Source organism: Anomaloglossus baeobatrachus, chromosome 2 (assembly GCF_048569485.1).
Source record: "Anomaloglossus baeobatrachus isolate aAnoBae1 chromosome 2, aAnoBae1.hap1, whole genome shotgun sequence".
Lineage (NCBI taxonomy): Eukaryota > Metazoa > Chordata > Amphibia > Anura > Aromobatidae > Anomaloglossus > Anomaloglossus baeobatrachus.
Genome location: NC_134354.1, coordinates 743799704 through 743820662, shown reverse-complemented (window position 1 = coordinate 743820662; position 20959 = coordinate 743799704). Strand labels below are relative to the sequence as shown.

General features: G+C 49.7%; 1 protein-coding gene across 2 annotated transcripts in view; it reads left to right on the top strand.

Moving 5' to 3' along the window:
- The first annotated feature begins 20770 nt into the window (after positions 1 to 20770).
- The window catches only part of LOC142290669 (sarcolipin), a 60619-nt gene continuing 60430 nt past the window's right edge, over positions 20771 to 20959 (top strand). Inside the window, exon 1 of one of the 2 annotated variants that reach the window (XM_075334654.1) lies at positions 20771 to 20845. The gene's annotated coding sequence lies outside the window, so the exon portion shown is untranslated. The remainder of the gene's footprint in view (positions 20846 to 20959) is intronic. The other variant, XM_075334655.1, reaches the window with a different exon arrangement.

Below are 20959 nucleotides of genomic sequence, written 5' to 3'. Positions count from 1 at the left end.
AGCTCACTCTGCTCTCCTGGCTGCCCCGTAGTTTCACATCCAGGGCAAACCACCCCCTCTCTCCGCAGTGTCGGGTGTACCGCACAAGGTCTCCTGGCATTAGGTTGCGGCCAGGATGCTCCTCGGGCAGGTGGGCATTTACATCCCGCCGGGCTACAAACACTTCGGCCTCCAGGCCCGGCTCGTAGATGAACCCGTAGCCCCGGCGGACATCAAACTGCCTCACCTGTCCCTCGTACAGCGGTCCCCGGACACGGAACGTGGCCTGGCGGAGACTTTCTTTTTCTCGGATAGCTCGGGCCACCAGCTTGGCCTTCTTCCGCTCCCTCTCGGCGATCTCCAGACCCAGCGGTACCGGCTCCCTATCCCAATACGGCGCTGCTGCCAGCGCCGGCGCACGGGTCAGGCCCCGCGGGACATCCTGGACGTTGCCCACTGTCAGGAATCTGGGCGGCATGTCCCGCGGTGTCTTGGCCTTGGGCGCTGCCTTGCAGCAGCAACCCGGCACTACCTCAGCCGAGCTGTGGGGGATGGGCATAGGGGCTTTCCGCTGCTGGGCCTTCGGCTCGGAGCGGGGCATCGGCTCCAGCTCGGGGGATTTTTCAGGGGATGCCTCCGGTTCTACTTTTGGAATCTTCCACAGTAACACCTCCGGTGTACTGCGGGCTCCGGCTACAGGTTGACCCGCCTGGGCGGGGACGCTGGGTACTGCTACCGGTTGCGGTGGTAGCAGGCCTAGTGGCGGGGTCACGGCCTCCGGGACGGGTGGCGAGGGAGGCAACGGGGGGAGAGGGCTTGGACACACAGCCGCGATGACCGGCCCTTCAAGGGCATCGGGACGTGGGTCACTCACCCTCCCTTTCTCCGCCTCCTCCTCGCGTCTCCGCACGGTGGCTACAACGTCCGCCATGTCGGCCTCCCACTCCTCCATGAGGAGCTGCATCCTGACCTGCAGCCTTTGGTAGAGCTGCGCAGTTCGGATTTCCACCCACGCCGCGGTTCCAGGCGCGGGGGCGACGGTGTCGCGGGACGGCATCCACATGATGGCTTCTTTTTCCAGGAACGGTATGTCTGCAGAGTCCTGGCGTCCCTGCTTTTATAGCTGCAGCTACATGCGTCCAGCCGCCATCGCGTCCCCCTTAGCTCTTTCCGGCCCCTCCTTTCTCGGGGCGGCGTTTTGGCCTTCGCGCCTCTACTACTCGAGAAGACGCTCGAGCGGGAACTTTTCGCGCCAAAGATGGCGGCTTCTGAAATTTTCCTGCCGGATACCTCCGGCGGTAACAAGGCGCACCTCTACCTGACGGCAGAGCGGTAAGATCCTGTTCGTGACGCCAAGTTGTCGCGGGCGGGGAGGAGGGTGTCAGCACACCGCGCTCACCCCTTCTGCTCGGGTCCGGCGGCCGCCGCTGCTCAGTGGTGGCTCGAGCTGTGGGCCGGATCCCGGGGGTTTCTCGAGCGGCACTTCTCGCCCGTGAGTGAAAGAGGATTTGGGGTATTGGGATAATGTCCGTGACGCCACCCACGGTTGTGGTGATTTGTAGCACCACCGCTGCTCAATACGGGGATCCCGGGGTTGGTGATGTGAAGCAGCTAGGTGTTGTGTTGCCCCTCCGTGGGTAGGGGTTGGTGATCCCGGGGCCCGGTGATGGCTTGGGAGGTGCAGGGCCTGGTGGGCGCAGGGACGCGGGGGCAGCGCTGTGCCTTGCGGCACTGTGGTACTCACTCAGCCTGAGACGTTGACACAGTTTTTACGGTAAACCGAACGGCTGGCAAGACGGTCCCACGGACGGCTGCGCTTGCTCTCCCAGTAGGTGACGGTGATGTCCCTCTTCCTTGCACCTTTGTGTACTTGTTGGTTGCGATGGGTCCCCACCGGTAACCCGCTCCCCGGCTTCAAGCTGGACCGGAGGAGCTCTACTCTTTGCCCGCAGGCGCTGGCCCTGAGAAACTGGTGCCCTGGCGGTGGCGGTGTCTCTCCTACACTGGTTGGGCTGTTGCCTTCAATCGGGACTTGGTTGTTGGGGGATCTACGTCCCCTTCACTGACGGATTTGGCAAATTCTGGCGACTCCTAGCCTTGCCGGGGTCCGAGAGGCCCCTGCCCTGGTGCTGAGTGTCCTTCGGAACACTGCTCCAGACCGCCGGGCACACAGCCTCCGGGGTCCTTCCAGGAACTTCCAAACGGTCCCCCTCCAGACAGTCACCGCCGTTGCTGACCTTGCTGACCTGTCCTGCACACAGCTGGACTACTTCAGGCTTTGCACACTCCTTCTGTTCTGTCACCACTCTTGCCTTCCTCCTTTACTACTTTTCTCCTTCACTTTCACTTAGTTGTTTTCTAAAGCTCTCCCTGAGCTCTAGCTACTCTCTAGCCCTCAGCTAGACCTCCATGTTCTTCAAACTCTACACTCTCACTCTCTGCCTGGTTCTTTCCGCCTCCAGAGCTGTGATCTCCTCGGTGGGCGGAGCCAACCGCCTGGCCCACCCCCTGGTGTGAATCATCAGCCTCTGGAGGAAGGCAACAAGGATTTTTGGTTCAGCTTTGGTGTTCCTAACTGGGATGTAGGGTGTGGTGGTGTGTGACCTGTGTCCCCTGGCTTGCCCAGGGCGACACATTCCCCCTTAGCAAAATGCAGACCGTCCGCGGGCTGCTGTCCAACACCGGTTTTATTTTTCTGTAAAAGATAACATGGTAAATCAAACAAAAAAAATACATTTTTGATAACTCTTCCCTTAACGGGAGGCACATTTCTTTAACGTTGCATAACGGTTTACGGTTACGGTTTCCGCTCTCTCCCACCCAAGTAACCTGGCCCTGATGCTGCCCCTAAAACCCAGGCAGCACCCCTTGACCCACAGTCCAGCACACGGCACCCGAGCGGGATCTGTCCTTGCCCTCCAGAGGGTAGCCACCGGTTCCTTTGGTGGCTGGGCCCCAGCCTGCTCTGCTGAGGGCCCTCCCTCCAACCTGCCTCTCCGGAGGCGGCCTGCGGAAAACGGTAACGGTAAACAACATATTTACAAGCCACTAACGTCTGTGGTTGCCCTGCAAGTTCACGGGCTTGTCCATGGATAGTTCCCATGCCAAACAACTTTTTAACGGTCCCCACGGGGACAACGGTTCCGGCTCCAGCCGGTTCAATCACAAGGCAAATCAGGTGAGGTACTCAGTAATCAGCTTCATCATTCTTTCAAACCTTTCAACTTTTCAACAAACAAACAAAGTGGTGGTCCCAACGGGGACTGGACAACGGTGCTCTGCTGCCCTACTCCAGGCCTTCAGCTTCATCCGAGGGAGGGGGTGACGAGCTCACTCTGCTCTCCTGGCTGCCCCGTAGTTTCACATCCAGGGCAAACCACCCCCTCTCTCCGCAGTGTCGGGTGTACCGCACAAGGTCTCCCGGCATTAGGTTGCGGCCAGGATGCTCCTCGGGCAGGTGGGCATTTACATCCCGCCGGGCTACAAACACTTCGGCCTCCAGGCCCGGCTCGTAGATGAACCCGTAGCCCCGGCGGACATCAAACTGCCTCACCTGTCCCTCGTACAGCGGTCCCCGGACACGGAACGTGGCCTGGCGGAGACTTTCTTTTTCTCGGATAGCTCGGGCCACCAGCTCGGCCTTCTTCCGCTCCCTCTCGGCGATCTCCAGACCCAGCGGTACCGGCTCCCTATCCCAATACGGCGCAGCGCCGGCGCACGGGTCAGGCCCTGCGGGACATCCTGGACGTTGCCCACTGTCAGGAATCTGGGCGGCATGTCCCGCGGTGTCTTGGCCTTGGGCGCTGCCTTGCAGCAGCAACCCGGCACTACCTCAGCTGAGCTGTGGGGGATGGGCATAGGGGCTTTCCGCTGCTGGGCCTTCGGCTCGGAGCGGGGCATCGGCTCCGGCTCGGGGGATTTTTCAGGGGATGCCTCCGGTTCTACTTTTGGAATCTTCCACGGTAACACCTCCGGTGTACTGCGGGCTCCGGCTACAGGTTGACCCGCCTGGGCGGGGACGCTGGGTACTGCTACCGGTTGCGGTGGTAGCAGGCCTAGTGGCGGGGTCACGGCCTCCGGGACGGGTGGCGAGGGAGGCAACGGGGGGAGAGGGCTTGGACACACAGCCGCGATGACCGGCCCTTCAAGGGCATCGGGACGTGGGTCACTCACCCTCCCTTTCTCCGCCTCCTCCTCGCGTCTCCGCACGGTGGCTACAACGTCCGCCATGTCGGCCTCCCACTCCTCCATGAGGAGCTGCATCCTGACCTGCAGCCTTTGGTAGAGCTGCGCAGTTCGGATTTCCACCCACGCCGCGGTTCCAGGCACGGGGGCGACGGTGTCGCGGGACGGCATCCACATGATGGCTTCTTTTTCCAGGAACGGTATGTCTGCAGAGTCCTGGCGTCCCTGCTTTTATAGCTGCAGCTACATGCGTCCAGCCGCCATCGCGTCCCCCTTAGCTCTTTCCGGCCCCTCCTTTCTCGGGGCGGGGTTTTGGCCTTCGCGCCTCTACTACTCGAGAAGACGCTCGAGCGGGAACTTTTCGCGCCAAAGATGGCGGCTTCTGAAATTTTCCTGCCGGATACCTCCGGCGGTAACAAGGCGCACCTCTACCTGACGGCAGAGCGGTAAGATCCTGTTCGTGACGCCAAGTTGTCGCGGGCGGGGAGGAGGGTGTCAGCACACCGCGCTCACCCCTTCTGCTCGGGTCCGGCGGCCGCCGCTGCTCAGTGGTGGCTCGAGCTGTGGGCCGGATCCCGGGGGTTTCTCGAGCGGCACTTCTCGCCCGTGAGTGAAAGAGGATTTGGGGTATTGGGATAATGTCCGTGACGCCACCCACGGTTGTGGTGATTTGTAGCACCACCGCTGCTCAATACGGGGATCCCGGGGTTGGTGATGTGAAGCAGCTAGGTGTTGTGTTGCCCCTCCGTGGGTAGGGGTTGGTGATCCCGGGGCCCGGTGATGGCTTGGGAGGTGCAGGGCCTGGTGGGCGCAGGGACGCGGGGGCAGCGCTGTGCCTTGCGGCACTGTGGTACTCACTCAGCCTGAGACGTTGACACAGTTTTTACGGTAAACCGAACGGCTGGGAAGACGGTCCCACGGACGGCTGCGCTTGCTCTCCCAGTAGGTGACGGGGATGTCCCTCTTCCTTGCACCTTTGTGTACTTGTTGGTTGCGATGGGTCCCCACCGGTAACCCGCTCCCCGGCTTCAAGCTGGACCGGAGGAGCTCTACTCTTTGCCCGCAGGCGCTGGCCCTGAGAAACTGGTGCCCTGGCGGTGGCGGTGTCTCTCCTACACTGGTTGGGCTGTTGCCTTCAATCGGGACTTGGTTGTTGGGGGATCTACGTCCCCTTCACTGACGGATTTGGCAAATTCTGGCGACTCCTAGCCTTGCCGGGGTCCGAGAGGCCCCTGCCCTGGTGCTGACTGTCCTTCGGAACACTGCTCCAGACCGCCGGGCACACAGCCTCCGGGGTCCTTCCAGGAACTTCCAAACGGTCCCCCTCCAGACAGTCACCGCCGTTGCTGACCTTGCTGACCTGTCCTGCACACAGCTGGACTACTTCAGGCTTTGCACACTCCTTCTGTTCTGTCACCACTCTTGCCTTCCTCCTTTACTACTTTTCTCCTTCACTTTCACTTAGTTGTTTTCTCAAGCTCTCCCTGAGCTCTAGCTGCTCTCTAGCCCTCAGCTAGACCTCCATGTTCTTCAAACTCTACACTCTCACTCTCTGCCTGGTTCTTCCCGCCTCCAGAGCTGTGATCTCCTCGGTGGGCGGAGCCAACCGCCTGGCCCACCCCCTGGTGTGAATCATCAGCCTCTGGAGGAAGGCAACAAGGATTTTTGGTTCAGCTTTGGTGTTCCTAACTGGGATGTAGGGTGTGGTGGTGTGTGACCTGTGTCCCCTGGCTTGCCCAGGGCGACACAGAAAAACACATCATCCCACTCTCTGATGCTTTTTAATTTTATGCTAACTGCAAATTGAATCTGAAAGCGTTCGAATTTGTGTGAAACACAAATTTCAGTAAATATCTCCCAAATTTGATCCTCCATGTGCATCTCTAACATTGGAGATATATGGCACAGAATTAAGAGGAATTGTAAATGCAAAAAGTTTTAAGACCAAGACTCCAACAGAAGAAATGTTACTATAGGTAAAAAGTAAAATATTCTGGCAATAAGGGCACAAGCACACTGCTATAATGTACAATTGCACTTGCAAATTAGGTTTATTAGTAAAATTTGCAAATTTCTGCTGTGTGTAATAACCTAATCAATCATGAACCATTTAAATAGCTAAACATAACTAATATAGCAAGTGGTTGCTCCAAAGTTAACTCAAAACACCACTTTTCCTGACTACTGCAGTCTCAGAATTATTTACCCCTTTGTGACAAGCATCTTTAGTACTTAGAGCTCCTTTGGCTGTTTGATGCAAACATGATGCATAGCCAGACACCGGCTAATATGGGTGTGCCTTAGGAATCATATCCCTTCCTCATTGAGCAATGAAAAATGCCATCAAAGATTTTCTATAGGGTTCACAGCCAGTCAAGAATCTTCCAACACCTCTTCTAAAACCAAACATTAATTGTCTTTGGGGTATAGTTGAGAACATTGTCCTGTTGGAAAGTCTAGTGATGCCAAAGCTTCAGCTTCCTCTCAAAAGGAACACCCTACCTACAGTGAAGCATGGTGGTTGCTCAATGATGTTTACAGTGAAGCAGAGGAGTGATTTGGTGATGTTCTTGCCCTGATTTGCTTCCTTTGGCACTGTAGACCTGCAGCAGATTTATTATAATAATAATAATAGTAGTAATAATAACAACAATAATAATAATAAAAAATCTTCTGTAGGTCTACAGGGGAAGAAAAGCAGGCCAAGAACATCAACAAATTACTACCCTGCTTCACTGTAAGCATCATTGAACCACCACCATGCTTGACTGTAAGCAGGGTGTTCTTTTCAGCATATGCTTCATTCTGTCTCTTCCAAACATGCCGCTGATCCATATGTCCAAAATTTTCTAGTTTAGTTTCACTGCTCTACAGAACAGAATACTCAAATTTATGTGGCTTATTTATATAGTTTTAAGTATTTTAGAGTCAACTTTTCTTGTCCTTTTGGGTCAGTAGAGGTGTACATTTTGGAGTTCAGGCATTGAGACCTTCAGCATTTAGTATGAGCTTTACTACACAAACTGAAATCTCAGTGCTTGCTGCTATCTACTTTTGCTTTTGATCTTTTGCAGTGACTTGAGGGGTTTTGACCACCTGCAGAAATCCGGTGGCAGTTGGTGACAGCTTCTCTTTCTGTCACATCCAAGTAGTTTAAATGGTGTTCCTCTGACTTTGAACCTTAAATCTCTTTTTCCAACTGTGTATCTAGGAACTTTCATTGTCTTTGCTGTCTTTTTGTATTATTGTCCTTATAAGTGCAAAGCAGTGATATCTTGTCTTAAACTTTAAAACCACTCTCTTGATAACCTAAGAATGTTGTGACCTATAAGCCATTACTCATGATGAATGCCTCTAGAATCTGGTGTCTGGCTACCATCATGTTTACATCAGGTCATAACAGTTAAATAGGTCTCTACTAAGATGCTTGAACACTATAGAAAATCTTCAGTGGGATGTAAAGAATATTAGTGAGTTAAATGCCATTGCTCATGAGGAAGAGCTGTGATTCCTTGGACCTCTACTAGTAGCTGGCATCACATTTGCAGCAGGTCATAACAGCCAGAACAGCTTTACTCATTACTAAAGATGCTTGTCATGTTGGGGGGAATAATTGTGCAACAGCAGTACTCAGCAAAAGTGGCATTTTGTGTTCAATTTGGAGAATCCATTAGTTACATTAGTTTTGTTGAGTTTTTTAAATCTTCCTTTTTTGATTTGTTTATTGCTGATAGCAGAGAGTTTACAAAGCTTACTAATATATCTATTCGAGAAAACTATGAATAGAACACAAGTGAAAAATGGACATCTGAATGAGATCTAAGTAATGTCAACGATACTTCAACATATAAATGGATGGTATCCTGGTAGTAACCAATGGCCAATTTAATATCAGACCACACTGACTTTTTTTATTTTAAATAAAAATAGTCCAAAAATTATCTCTTATAGGCCGGGGCCACATGGGGACTACTACGATCCTCGCATGACACTCGGCTCACACTCAAAGAAAATTTGAATAACTGGGTCCATATTAGCATTTATAGCATGGAGAATCCCTATTAACAATGAAACAACCTACACAGAGCCTCCATAGTCCATATAATCCTATTTGAATTATATACCAGGAAACTAATTTCTTTATAGAAATATTAGAAAATTTATTTATATATTAATTTATACAAGCTTTTTAACAAGGACACAGAGAGTGCAACACAAAGTGCGATGTGCATAAAAACATATATATATAGCCGATCAGGGGAGTGTGTCAGATAGGAACAAGCTGAGATGGAAAGATGACACAGCTTACAATAAACACATAGGTGCAAAGCATCAGTATAGCAATCTCATATAATACAATTCAATGCATAGTGGAACATCATGGTTACCCATCAGTAAATATGCCATATCATGAGATTGCGCTAATACATGTAAGACAAAACATGCCCATCCAACAGTCAGAATGATATTAGATCAAAAAACCATAAAGGGATGCTTATAGACAATACAAAAGGATGTGGCCTCTCAGCAGAGATTAAGGAGTTAATCCACAGTACATATAGAGGTACTATGACCCACCAGGATCGCTCCAATGTTCAGACCTGACACACCACCCTGCACCTGCCATCTTTCCATCTCAGCTTGTTCCTATCTGACACACTCCCCTGATCGGCTATATATATATGTTTTTATGCACATCGCACTTTGTGTTGCACTCTCTGTGTCCTTGTTAAAAAGCTTGTATAAATTAATATATAAATACATTTTCTAATATTTCTATAAAGAAATTAGTTTCCTGGTATATAATTCAAATAGGATCATATGGACTATGGAGGCTCTATGTAGGTTGTTTCAATCGGCTCACACTGGCAGCACAGCGGGAGCCGAGTGTCATGCGAGTGTCACTGTGACTGAGATCCGATCATGCGATCAGACCACAGCTGCGGAGGGTGGGCCGGCTCTGAGGAGTGGGGGGGCCAGCGCTGAGATGGGGCGGGCAGGCGCTGCGGAGGGGAGGGAGGGATTTATCTCCCTCTCTCCTCCGTTGCCGGCTATTGCCATTCTCGCTCTGCACTCGCAGTACGCTGGTGTACAGCGAGTGCAGTGCAATTTTTTTCTCGCCCCATAGACTTGAATAGGTGCGAGAGAAACAAGGATCGCATTACAGTCGCAGCATGCTGCGACTGTTTTCTCGGCTCGATTAGGGCTGAGAAAATAATCGCTCATGGGTGCTGGCACATAGGCTAATATTAGTCCGAGTGGAACACTCACTCCAATTTTCATGCCATGTATCTTAAGCCATAAGGGTGCTTTACACGCTGCGACATCGCTACCGATATATCATTGGGGTCACATCGTTAGTGACTTACATCCGGCGCCGGAAGCGACATCGCAGTGAGTGACACCAAGGAGCGACGATCAATGATCGCAAAATCGTTCAAAAACGGTGATCGTTGACACGTCGCTCCTTTCCTTTATATCGCTGCTGCTACAAGTACGATGTTGTTTGTCGTTCCTGCAGCACCACACATCGCTGTGTGTGACACCACAGGAACGACGAACATCTCCTTACCTGCGTCCACCGGCAATGAGGAAGGAAGGAGGTGGGCGGGATGTTATGTCCCGCTCATCTCCGCCCCTCCGCTTCTATTGGCCAGCCGCTTAGTGACGCCGCAGTGACGTTTCTATGACACCGGACGCACCTCCCTCTTGAGGGAGGGATTGTTCGGCGGTCACAGCAACATCGCTGACAAGGTATGTGCGTGTGACGCTGCCTTAGAGATAATGTTCACTACAGCAGCGAGCACCAAATGTCGCACGAACGACGGGGGCGAGTGCTATCGCGCTCGACATCGCTAGCAATCACTAGCGATGTTGCAGCGTGTAAAGCACCCTTTAGTCATATGTGAACAGGTAGATTATTCTGTGCAGAACACTGACTCTAAGGCCCGTTTCACACGTCAGTGAAAAACACTGACGTTTTTCACTGGCGTGTAAAATACTGACGTTTTTCACTGGCGTGTAAAACACGCACATGTCCCTCGGTGTGCCGTGAATCACGGCACACGTGGGTTGTATAAGTGCAATCCAGGCTCCGTTCTCCGTGGCCCGTGATTGCACTTAGAGATTATCGCTCCCGCGGTGCAGCATCCGGCCGGCGCTGACCCCCGCAGCAGCTGCTTCCGGGTCGGCTGTGTCGTGCATCATGAATATGCGCGACAGTAATGAGCCGGCTCAGAAGCAGCAAGCTGCACGGGCTGCAGAGGGCATCGCTGGAGCCGGGTGAGTAAAAATGATTTTTATTTTAAAAGCACATTTTTTTCTGGCACGTGTCTCACGGATCACACCACTGCGTGGTCCGTGGGACATCAGTGATGCCAGAATAAAATGGACATGTCTCCGTGCGGCAATCACGGACACGCGTGAAAGCTGCACGGAGACATGGTCAGTGAAAAATCACTGATGTGTGAGCAGACCCATTCATTATAATGTGTCTGCGTATGTCAGTGATTCTGATACGTTTAAAAAAAAGCACAAACGTCCCAGAATCACTGACGTGTGAAACAGGCCTAACTGACAGTGTCAGTATCAGAGGTAACATTATCCTGCTGTGATTGATACAAATGTTGTGCCATAAATTCTATAATGCCCTCCGCTTATGCTTGTAGGAGACAAAGGAGGCCGATTGTAAGCTGTGTCTGGTATTACTTCTGTCCAGACTGGTACCAGTGGTGGTTTTGCTTCTGTTAGCAGCACTACATTCCTTGCCGTGACAGGTTTTTTTTTAATTCTTATTTTAACACTGCCCCATGTATTGCGAGTTCTACTTTTTCTTTTACTGTACATTTTCTAAAACTCTATAATTGACGTTGAACAATCTTTTCAGGCTCAATTATTCAACCCATGTCAAAAAGTACGTAACAAGAAAAGCTAGGTAGGTACAGTACATGTACAGAAAGCAAAATATAGCAGCAGGCTGTAAGAAAGCTGTAGTGTGCACAGTGAGCAAAGTGGACTAGTAACATTAGTGTGTGAAAACAGACATGCACAGTTAATTGTGTAAAAAAATATTCTATTTAAAAAAATTCTAGTCCTGTTCCAAAAATAACATACCATAATAAAATTACATAATAAAAAATGCTAGGTAGATGCACACACAAAAAGTACCTGCAAGTGTGCTGTATTATTGGGGTTGTGGAGATGTAAAATTTGACTAGTAGAACAGGTGTTAAGAAAACAAAATACTTAGTTAAAGGGAACCAATCACCAGGATTTTCATATATACGGTAACCTAAAGCCAGTGTTATACTGGCACTATCAGGCTGATTCTATACATACCTTTAGGGGCACTTTGCACAGTACGACATCGCAAGCCGATTGCTGCGATGCCGAGCACGATAGTCCCCGCCCCCGTCGCAGCTGCGATATCTTGTGATAGCTGCCGTAGCGAAAATTTTTCGCTAAGGCAGCTTCATATGCACTTACCTGCCCTGCGACGTCGCTCTGGCCGGTGAACTGCCTCCTTCCTAAGGGGGCGGGTCGTGTGGCGTCACAGCGACGTCACATGGCAGGCGGCCAATAGAAGCAGAGGGGCGGAGATGAGCGGGAAGTAAACATCCCGCCCACCTCCTTCCTTCTTCATTGCAGCCGGGACACAGGTAAGGTGATGTTCCTCGCTCCTGCGGCTTCACACACAGCGATGTGTGCTGCCGCAGGAACGAGGAACAACATCGTAACATCGTTCCTTCTGAAATTATGGAAATGACGGACGCTACACTGATGATACGATTTCGACGCTTTTGCGCTTGTTAATCGTATCAAAAACGATTTACACACTCCGATGTTGCCTGCGATGCCGGATGTGCGTCACTTTCGATTTGACCCCACCGACATCGCACCTGCGTTGTCGTAGTGTGCAAAGTGCCCCTTACTGGTCAGCTCAGATTTTAAGGTTTTGAAACGCAAGAAAGCAAAGTTTAGAAAAATATCTGCTAGTTGAGTGGCAGTTGCAATGGAGCAGATACAGAATATATATACATTCATACTTATCCCCTCCCTCTGTTAGAATTAGCATTTATACAAACGACTCACTTTGTTGCAGGACCTGTGTGAGGTCATACCCATGTGACCTGGTATCTAGTTTTGTTGGTTGAGGCCCTGCCCCTTCTGGTTACATGGGTGTGACCTCACACAGGTCCTGCAACAAACAAAGTGAGTCGTTTGTATAATACTAATGCTAATTCTAACAGGGGGAGCGAATAAGTATGAATATATTATCTCCTCCATTGCAACTGCCACTCAACAAGCAGCTAATTTTATAAACTTTACTTTTTTGGATTTCAAAACCTAAACATCCGAGCTGACCACTACTGGTGACTCGCCCACCCCAGGGCTATGGGACACCCGGTGCCGGGCCGGACTAGTCCGGTGGTAGTCAGTGGTGGCTGGGCCCGGCTCCGTGGCCCTGGTGGGTGTCAGTAGTTTATGCGGCTTGCTTGTTAATGGTTGTGTTCGTGACGCCACCTGTGGTATGCGGCTAATAAGCCGCCGCTGCTGTGTGAGGCCACCGGGATGATGTGATGGCAGCTATGGTGGTACTGCTCCCCACAGGTGGAGCAATGCCCGGGGCACTGTTGGTGCTTGTAAATGTCTATGCAGCTGCAATAACAGAGACCACTTCAAGGGTGCAGTTCAAGTTCTTTACTCACACTTCTTGTCACAGCTGCAGGGACCCTTGGACTGCTGGGACCACTGTCAGGGACCTCCGCCGTTTCTGGGTGATTCTGAGAGTGAAAGCCGGTGCCCTTCTCTTAGTGTCTCTTTCTTCTGCTGTCTCCCTTAGCCTTGCCTTTGTTAGGATAAACCTGGCTTGGCCTCCACTACAGCCTCCAGGCTGGGGGGTCACCTGTCGGCTGATTACCCCTTTTCTGGAAGTCTGCTATGGGTTCTGGCCCTGGGAGCTTACAACGTCCCTGGGCCTCGGTTTTTACTGTTTGGAGATGATTTTGCACTCCTCCAGTCTCTAGGGACCGTCCCCTGTCGCAGCTTAATCACTCCACCGATGTCAATGTGGAACAGGCCACCGCAGCCTGCAACTACCCGTGGCGCCTCTAGGCCCTCGCTTCGGTACCTATCAAGGACTGCTCGTGGTACCTCCAGGACTACCCGCGGCCCTGCGACTCCTGCTGTTCCTACGTGGTGTCACCTGGTCCTCTGGGTCCCAGGGTCTTCACCAGGAAGCGTCTCTTTCAGTTCCTCTGCTCCTGGCTGACTTGGAGCTTTCTTTCCTTCTTTCTTTCTTTTCTTTCTCTTCCTTGCCTGCCTCCAGCAGGCCTCCTCCTCCCTCCTTTCTCTCGTTCTTGTTCTCCAACTACATGCTAGCTCTTCACCCTTGCTCTCCCTGAGGTAGACTGACTAAACTTGACCTTCCTATCTGTGTCTGCTCTCAGATGGCTCCTCCCACCTCCCAGTTGCTAAGCTGTAACCTATAGGAGCAGGGATGGGTCTTACGACCCCTCCCAGCATGCAGCATGGGAGGGTTGCCTGCCACTTTCCCTGGTCCCAGTATGTACCTAACAATGGGTGTAGTGTGGATTTACCAGGGGACCGGAGTTCACTCTCTTCCTCTCCCAGAATGGGGCATCACACCGCTGGTGGGGTGCAATGACCTGTGGCGACGGAAGCCTCAGGGGCGCCACACTGGTATGTATGGACTCAGTCTGATAGTGCCAGTATAGCACTGGCTTTAGGTTACATACGAAAATCCTGGTGATTGGTTCCCTTTAAATGCATATGTTCTGGGGTACAATATTGCCAAGACATAACATTTTGTTGCTATCTTATAGTAATCCATACCTCCCAACTTTTGAAGAACAGAAATTTTGCCCACACCCCCTAGACACACTACAAGCCACACCCATTTGGCAGTAAGAGGTGGTAAGCGGATGCCCCGGACTGTTCGTTCATTCATAGCAGCCATAACTTTGTCAGATTTTTATAAGCGTCACTATATGGCATGTGTCTATAAGGCTATATTCACACATTACAGAAATCCTGTGTTTTTTGTTTCTGAAGGTGTCTGCATCAAATTATACAATAACAATTTTCTCTGATTTTCTTCACGCTCGGGAGTTTGGGAATCCTGCCTGCCTTCTACATGGCACACCTGACCATACTCAGTTCTCTCTGGTGCTAGCCCTAACTCACTTTAAGATGGAGTCTCTCCTCTAAACACAGGAACTAGCTCCTCCCCTGTGGGCTGCTCCCTGAGTTTAAAGGGAACCAATCACCAGGATTTTCGTATATAACCTAAAGCCAGTGCTGATTCTATACAAACCTGTGGTGGTCAGCTCGGATGTTTAGGTTTTGAAATCCAAGAAAGTAAAGTTTATAAAATCGGCAGCAGCTGAGGATCAGATAATATCTGGGGGGGTATTCAGAGTTATCCCCTCCTCCTGTTAGAATTAGCATAAATATTGTACAATCGATTTAACTTTTCACTAGCAGCACCTGTGCTGATGTCATATCCATGTGACTAGAAGGGGCGGGGCCTCAGCCAACAAAGCTGATACCAGGAAGCAACATTTTTCTGTTGACTGAGGCCCCGCCCCTTCTGGTCACTTGGGTATGACCTCACCACAGGTCCTGCTAGTGAAAAGTTAAATTGATTGTATAATACTAACAGGGTGAGGGGATAACTATGAATACTCCCCCAGAAATTATCTGATCCTCAGCTGCTGTCACTCAAGAAGCTGATGATTTTATAAACTTTTTTTCTTTGTTTTCAAAACCTATACATCATAGCTGCCCACTACAGGTATGTATAGAATCAGCCGGATAGTGCCAGGATAGCACTGGCTTTAGGTTATATACGAAAATCCTGGTGATTGGTTCCCTTTAACTTCTTCCCATACCCATTACCTGCTTCCGCGGCCAGTAGATGGCAACATTTTTCCTTTTCCATTACAATTTGCATTCTTACATTAATTTATGCAGAAACACTTATTGCAACATCATATTATGACAGTGTGGTTTGTTTCTTCAGGGGCAGGAATACGGCCACCTCCTTACAGTGGCATCGTCTCCTTCTAGATTGATTGATGCCCCGCTGGCCAGGAACATCTGACAAGACATCTTTACAACTATCTGGCGCATTAGCAGTGCACAGATGAAGCCACGGCTATTACAACTCACTTCACTGTGCATGCACCAAAGCTGTCAATCAAGGAAGAGTAGAGTGGAGAAAGGTGCAAAACAAGTTGGTTGGAAGGTGAACTGAACTGCTGGGCTATAACATGCCTGCACTGAACACATCATTAGCATATTTAACCCCTTTAAGACCAAGGACATAACTGTACGTCCTTGGTCATGTCGGAATAATCACCACCAGCTGCTGCTGCACATGTCTGCTGATTAGAACGGCAGACATGGGGCTAACAGGCGCTGGGGGATCAAATACTGACAGCATGATTTAAATGGCCACGGCGGGGAACGGAGACCCTATGACGTGATCACAGCGAGCCAATTATTGCCATGGTAGCGACAGGTCATGTGATGACTCCTGTCGCTATCATGACATAGTTCCTGTTAGAGTCAACAGAGCGGCTCTCACAGGAACGCAGCATTTCTACTGATCAGAGATGTGTAGCTCTGATCAGCAGAAATGCACAGACGATCAGACTGCTGATCTGTAAAGTCCCCTAAGGGGAATAGTAAAATAAATAAAAATGTTAAAAAAAAGTTTTAAAAAATATGAAAAAAACTAAACGTTCAAATCACCCCTCATTCCCCCAATTGAAAAAAAAAAGTTAAAAAACAAAAAAAAAAATACATATTTGGTGTCGCCGTGCTCAGAAATGCCCAATCTATGAAAATATAAAATAAAATAATCTGATTGGTACACGACATGGTGAAAAAAAAATTCCAAATGCCAAAATTAGGTTAGGTAATAAAAAGTAGCATCCTCACAAAAATGGTATCCTTAAAAACATCAGCTCAAGACGCAAAAAATAACCTGTCACTAAGTACAAGATCCCAAAAAATGAGAACACTACAAGTCTCAGAAAATGGTGCCAAAAGTGCAATTCTTTTTTTGGACAAACTTCTGATTTTTTTTAACCCCTTAGATAAAAGTATACATTTTTGGTATCTATGAACTCGTACCAACCTGAAGCATCATCCCGACACATCAGTTTTACCATATAGTAAACACGGTGAATAAAATATCCCCAAAACAATCTTGCAATTGCACTTTTTTTGCAATTTCACCGCACTTGGATTTTTTTCCCATTTTCCAGTACACTATATGGCAAAACTAATGGATTCATTCAAAAGTACAACTCGTCCCGCAAAAAATAAGCCCTCGGATGGCAAGATTGAATGAACAATCAAAAAGGTACGGCTCTCGGAAGAAGGAGAGGATAAAAAGAAAACGAAAAACGGAAAATCGCCTGGGGGTGAAAGGGTTAATTGAAAGGTCATAAAAGTTTAAAAAAAAGGTAGTTTTAGAAAGAAACGCTTTAAAGATTCCACGTGGCTAGTGCTACTTTACTTCAAGGGTTGTTCAGAGTAATTACAAAATAGGCTAAGAGCGCCCGACTCTCCTCTACTTTCTGCAGCACAACACATTTTATAGTACGATACATACAATCTTCATCTCTCCACTGTTGCATGCTGTACATTGGGGTCTCTCTCATTGATTAGTCACCAGCGTCTTCACAATCAGGGGAAGTAATATCTAATTCGACTCTTGGCCTTTACTAAACCTGGAGTGAATCTATCACAAGCCCACACTTCCACTTATTGCAAACACAAACTTCACTCACCGGTTCCACAGTATATAGGAGCAAGACAGCATCTCTGACACAAGACACAAGAGTTGGACGTCTTCCAGACACCCAGCCCCCCCCCCCACTGATCAGCTGTTTTTAGCACCAGTATATGATGGATGAAAACAGTGAACAATGCAGGAGCAGCATCGCTCTGTTCACAGTGTAGTGGCCATTGCAGAAAACTGCAGTCCGGTATCCACTCAATTAGTCTTTCAATAGGTCATCAATATCACAAAGATGAACAATCCCTTTAAATACTAAGGGGGGCTTTACACGTTGCGACATCGCTTCCGAAATATCGTCGGGGTCACGTCGTTAGTGACGCACATCCGGCGCCGGTATCGACATCGCAACGTGTAAATCCTAGGTGCGATGATAAACGATCACAAAAGCATCAAAAAATCGTTGTTCTGTGTAGCGTCGTTCATTTCCATAATGTCGGGTCAACCGCAGGTACGATGTTGTTTGTCGTTCCTGCAGCTCCACACATCGCTGTGTGTAAACCCGCAGGAGCGACAAACATCTCCTTACCTGCGTCCCGACGGCAATGCGGAAGGGAGAAGGTGGGCGGGATGTTACGTCCTGCTCATCTCCGCCCCTCCGCTTCTATTGGCCGGCCGATTGGTGACGTCGTGGTGACACCGAATGCACCTCCCCCTTGAAGGAGGGATTGTTCGGCAGTCGCAGCGACGTCACCGAGCAGGTATGTGCGTGTGAAGCTGCCATAGCGATAATGTTCTCTACGGCAGCAATCACCACATATCGCATGTGCGACGGGGGCGGGTACTATCGCACTCGGCATCGCTAGCCGATGCTAGCGATGTCGCAACGTGTAAAGTACCCCTAAGAGAGACCATCCTCTCATTACAAAAACATACAATAAATGGACGATAGCTCCAGTTTGGTAGCTATTGGTAATGAATATCTTAACTATTTATAGACTATTGATTTAGTGTCTAAGACACTAGTTTCTCCACTGCAGTAAGACATCACAAGGTAGGTAAGACAAACAGGCAGTGAAAAACAAAAAAAATAACACTCCAGTAGGAACTTCTCAGCTGCAACAGAAGCGACATGTCAGCTTCTCCACAGACTGGCTCCTTCAAAGTGGAAAACATAGATATGAGCTATTGCCAGCATAGGGAGGAGTGAGGAGTGGATATGTATAGCAGAAGGGAGTGACTGCAGCTGAGATTACAACTACCTGTTAGATTACAGCAGGATAGAAAGGAACCTAAACCCCTTACATATCGGGTGGAATTAAATACGCTCCAACTCAGGGTAAATGACAAGCGGGCACTAAAGTGGATCTGATATCAACAATATGCTGTGACCTTCTGATTCCACATCCCCCCGAGATCACATCAGGCTATGACAAACGCATGACACCACTATCACTTTGTCACTATTGAAAGGGCCATTGAACATTTTTTTCAAAGCACCTTACAAAGTCCCTACTTATTTGGGGCTTCATTCTATGAGTGTGGATATAAAGTAGCTGTCAGTGACTGATTCAGACCACCCCCTTGGCTGTTAAACGGAAAAAGAGCAGGGAGTGAAATGAATAAAATGCAAGCTATGCAAAATCTTTTCCCACAAACATATACATATATATTAATCTGTTTGTCTCAGAGTCAAATATACCAGTCTGCTGTCAGATCAGGCTTCATGCTTAAAGGGAATCTGTCAGCAAATTTTTTCTCCCTCACTTGAGAGTAGTATAATGTAGTCAAAGAGATCCTGAATCCAACGATGTATCACTTAGCTTATTGGCAGACACAATCTCAATTTTTAGCTTTAGTCATGTAGCATGGTTCGGGGAGCTGTCCCCACCCATACCAGGCTCTCAATAGAGATTGTACATTGACTGTGGGGTGTCAATCACAAAAGGGGGCATGTCGGACTGCCGTGCAAGTGAGTTTCTAGTCTTGTAATGGTAAGAGTCCTGCTGCTTAAACAAATAAACAACAGATTGGACTGTGACAACACAGGCATGCCTGGACTTTTTATATTAACCCTTGCAGCATGTTGGCTTCAGCTTATGTGGCGCCCCTGACCTGGTCAGGCACCACTGAGTACTGCACCCATTCTGGGGGCAGTACAATACAGGTAATCCAGAAGGCTGACCGAGGTGTGATTACACAGGCGCATAGTAATCAGGTCTCCCACATGGACCTTTGAGTGGACCCCTGGGGAATCCAGGAGGGGGCGTGGCCTTCATCTCCACTCAAGGAGTGTGGTAGAGAGGCTGGTTGCTAAGTTGCGTAGGCAGGCACAGAGTGGAGGGAGTAGTGAGCCAGTCAGTTAGTGCAGCTCAGGGAGAGCAGTCGCAAGAAGCAGACCCTGGAGGCTGTCACGATCCTGACAACGTACGTGCAGTGACTATCGACAGGGGAGATCGGTCACCTGGTAGTGCCAGCCGAAATCCACCCAAGTTTAGAGAGAGCAAAGGGGTGGCTGAGTATGGGGACTGCCAGGGAGGTACCAGGCCCGTAAAGGTTACAGGTCCCAGTGCAGAGTTTCATTCAATTTTCCCTGCCAAACCTGCTGAGGGGGCACTTCAGACCCCCAAGACAACACCACAGAGTCCGCAGCCACGTAGCAACGAGAGGGCCCATAGCTCACAAGAGGCAAGCAGCCGGAGTGATCTGGTCCAGGCTACAAGCAAACGGGCTGAAAACAGGGGAGAACAGGCAGCAGCAACTTCCCTGGGTGACCCCCGTAGGGACTTCAAGTCGGGGTCACTCCAAAAACACCAGGGCTAGAGACCCTCAAAAGTCAGCCTGACGGAATGCCTGGTTTCCTCTGGTTAATCCCAGCTAAGCCCAGGTACTCACCCTGCCATCTATTGTGAGTAAAATCCCTGAAAGACTGTCTGGACTGTGCCTGAGTCATTCTGCGACCTGTGGTTCCACACACCTACACAGGGCCCTGGGGCCTACCTCACTCTCGGGAGGCCACTACATCTAGCTGCATCCAACATCAGCCCCAGGCGTCCCCTAATCTGCAGTGGCGGTCCCCTGACCGCAATACCGAGAGTGGTGTCACAAAACTCCTAAAGAAGCAACCTACCTGTGACCAGACCATCCCACGTGGAGTCCCTGAAGGTAATGCACTGCTACACCTGGGCTGGGGGCTCCACACTTACATACCAAAACCCTGCTGACAGATTCCCTTTAAAGGTAACCTGTCACCTGATGTTTATAATACTTACCTAGCGGTTGGTGCGGAGCAGACTGGTCGAATGGGCGTCTCCGTTCTCCGGGTCCTGCGCCTCCTCTTTCGGCCATCTTAGTCCTCCTTCTGAAGCTAGTGTGGATGACGCGTTCTACGTCATCTATAATAGCCGACATTGAGGTCCTGAGCAGGCGGAGGACAAAAATGGCCAAAAGAGGAGGTGTGGCACTCGGAGAACGGAGACGCCCATCCGACCAGTCTGCTCCGCACTGACCGTTAGGTAAGTATTATAAACATCCGGTGACAGGTTCCCTTTAATGTGGAAGGTTTCCTTTAACATAGCAACTGGCGTGATGATATACAGTAGCAGACGATACAGTAACTGTTGCATAGCAAAAAATTAAAAATAGGATTTGAAGTTACGTTCAGATTCGCACAATGAAAGATAGATGAGTTCTCAATGGTCTGCAGTACAGCAGGATGCTCATTCACCTCCTTATGATGTTCTTACAACTCAAACTGTGACGTCACCTCCAATTAACTGCAGGAACCTCCCTCCTACTATTTCAGTCCAAACACAGGGATTAGAATTCCAGAGGACAGAGCGCAGAATCCCTAGGAGGAACACAAAGCATAGAGCAGCTCTCCAGCACCCTCCAGGAGTTGATCTGCAGGTAATACTCATGTCTTCTTTTTCCTTTGCTTTTTGTACTTTCGAGATTTTTTTTCTGTCATTTGGATTGGATTTTATAAACTATTTATGTAATGGCAAATTTACAAAAGGGGGA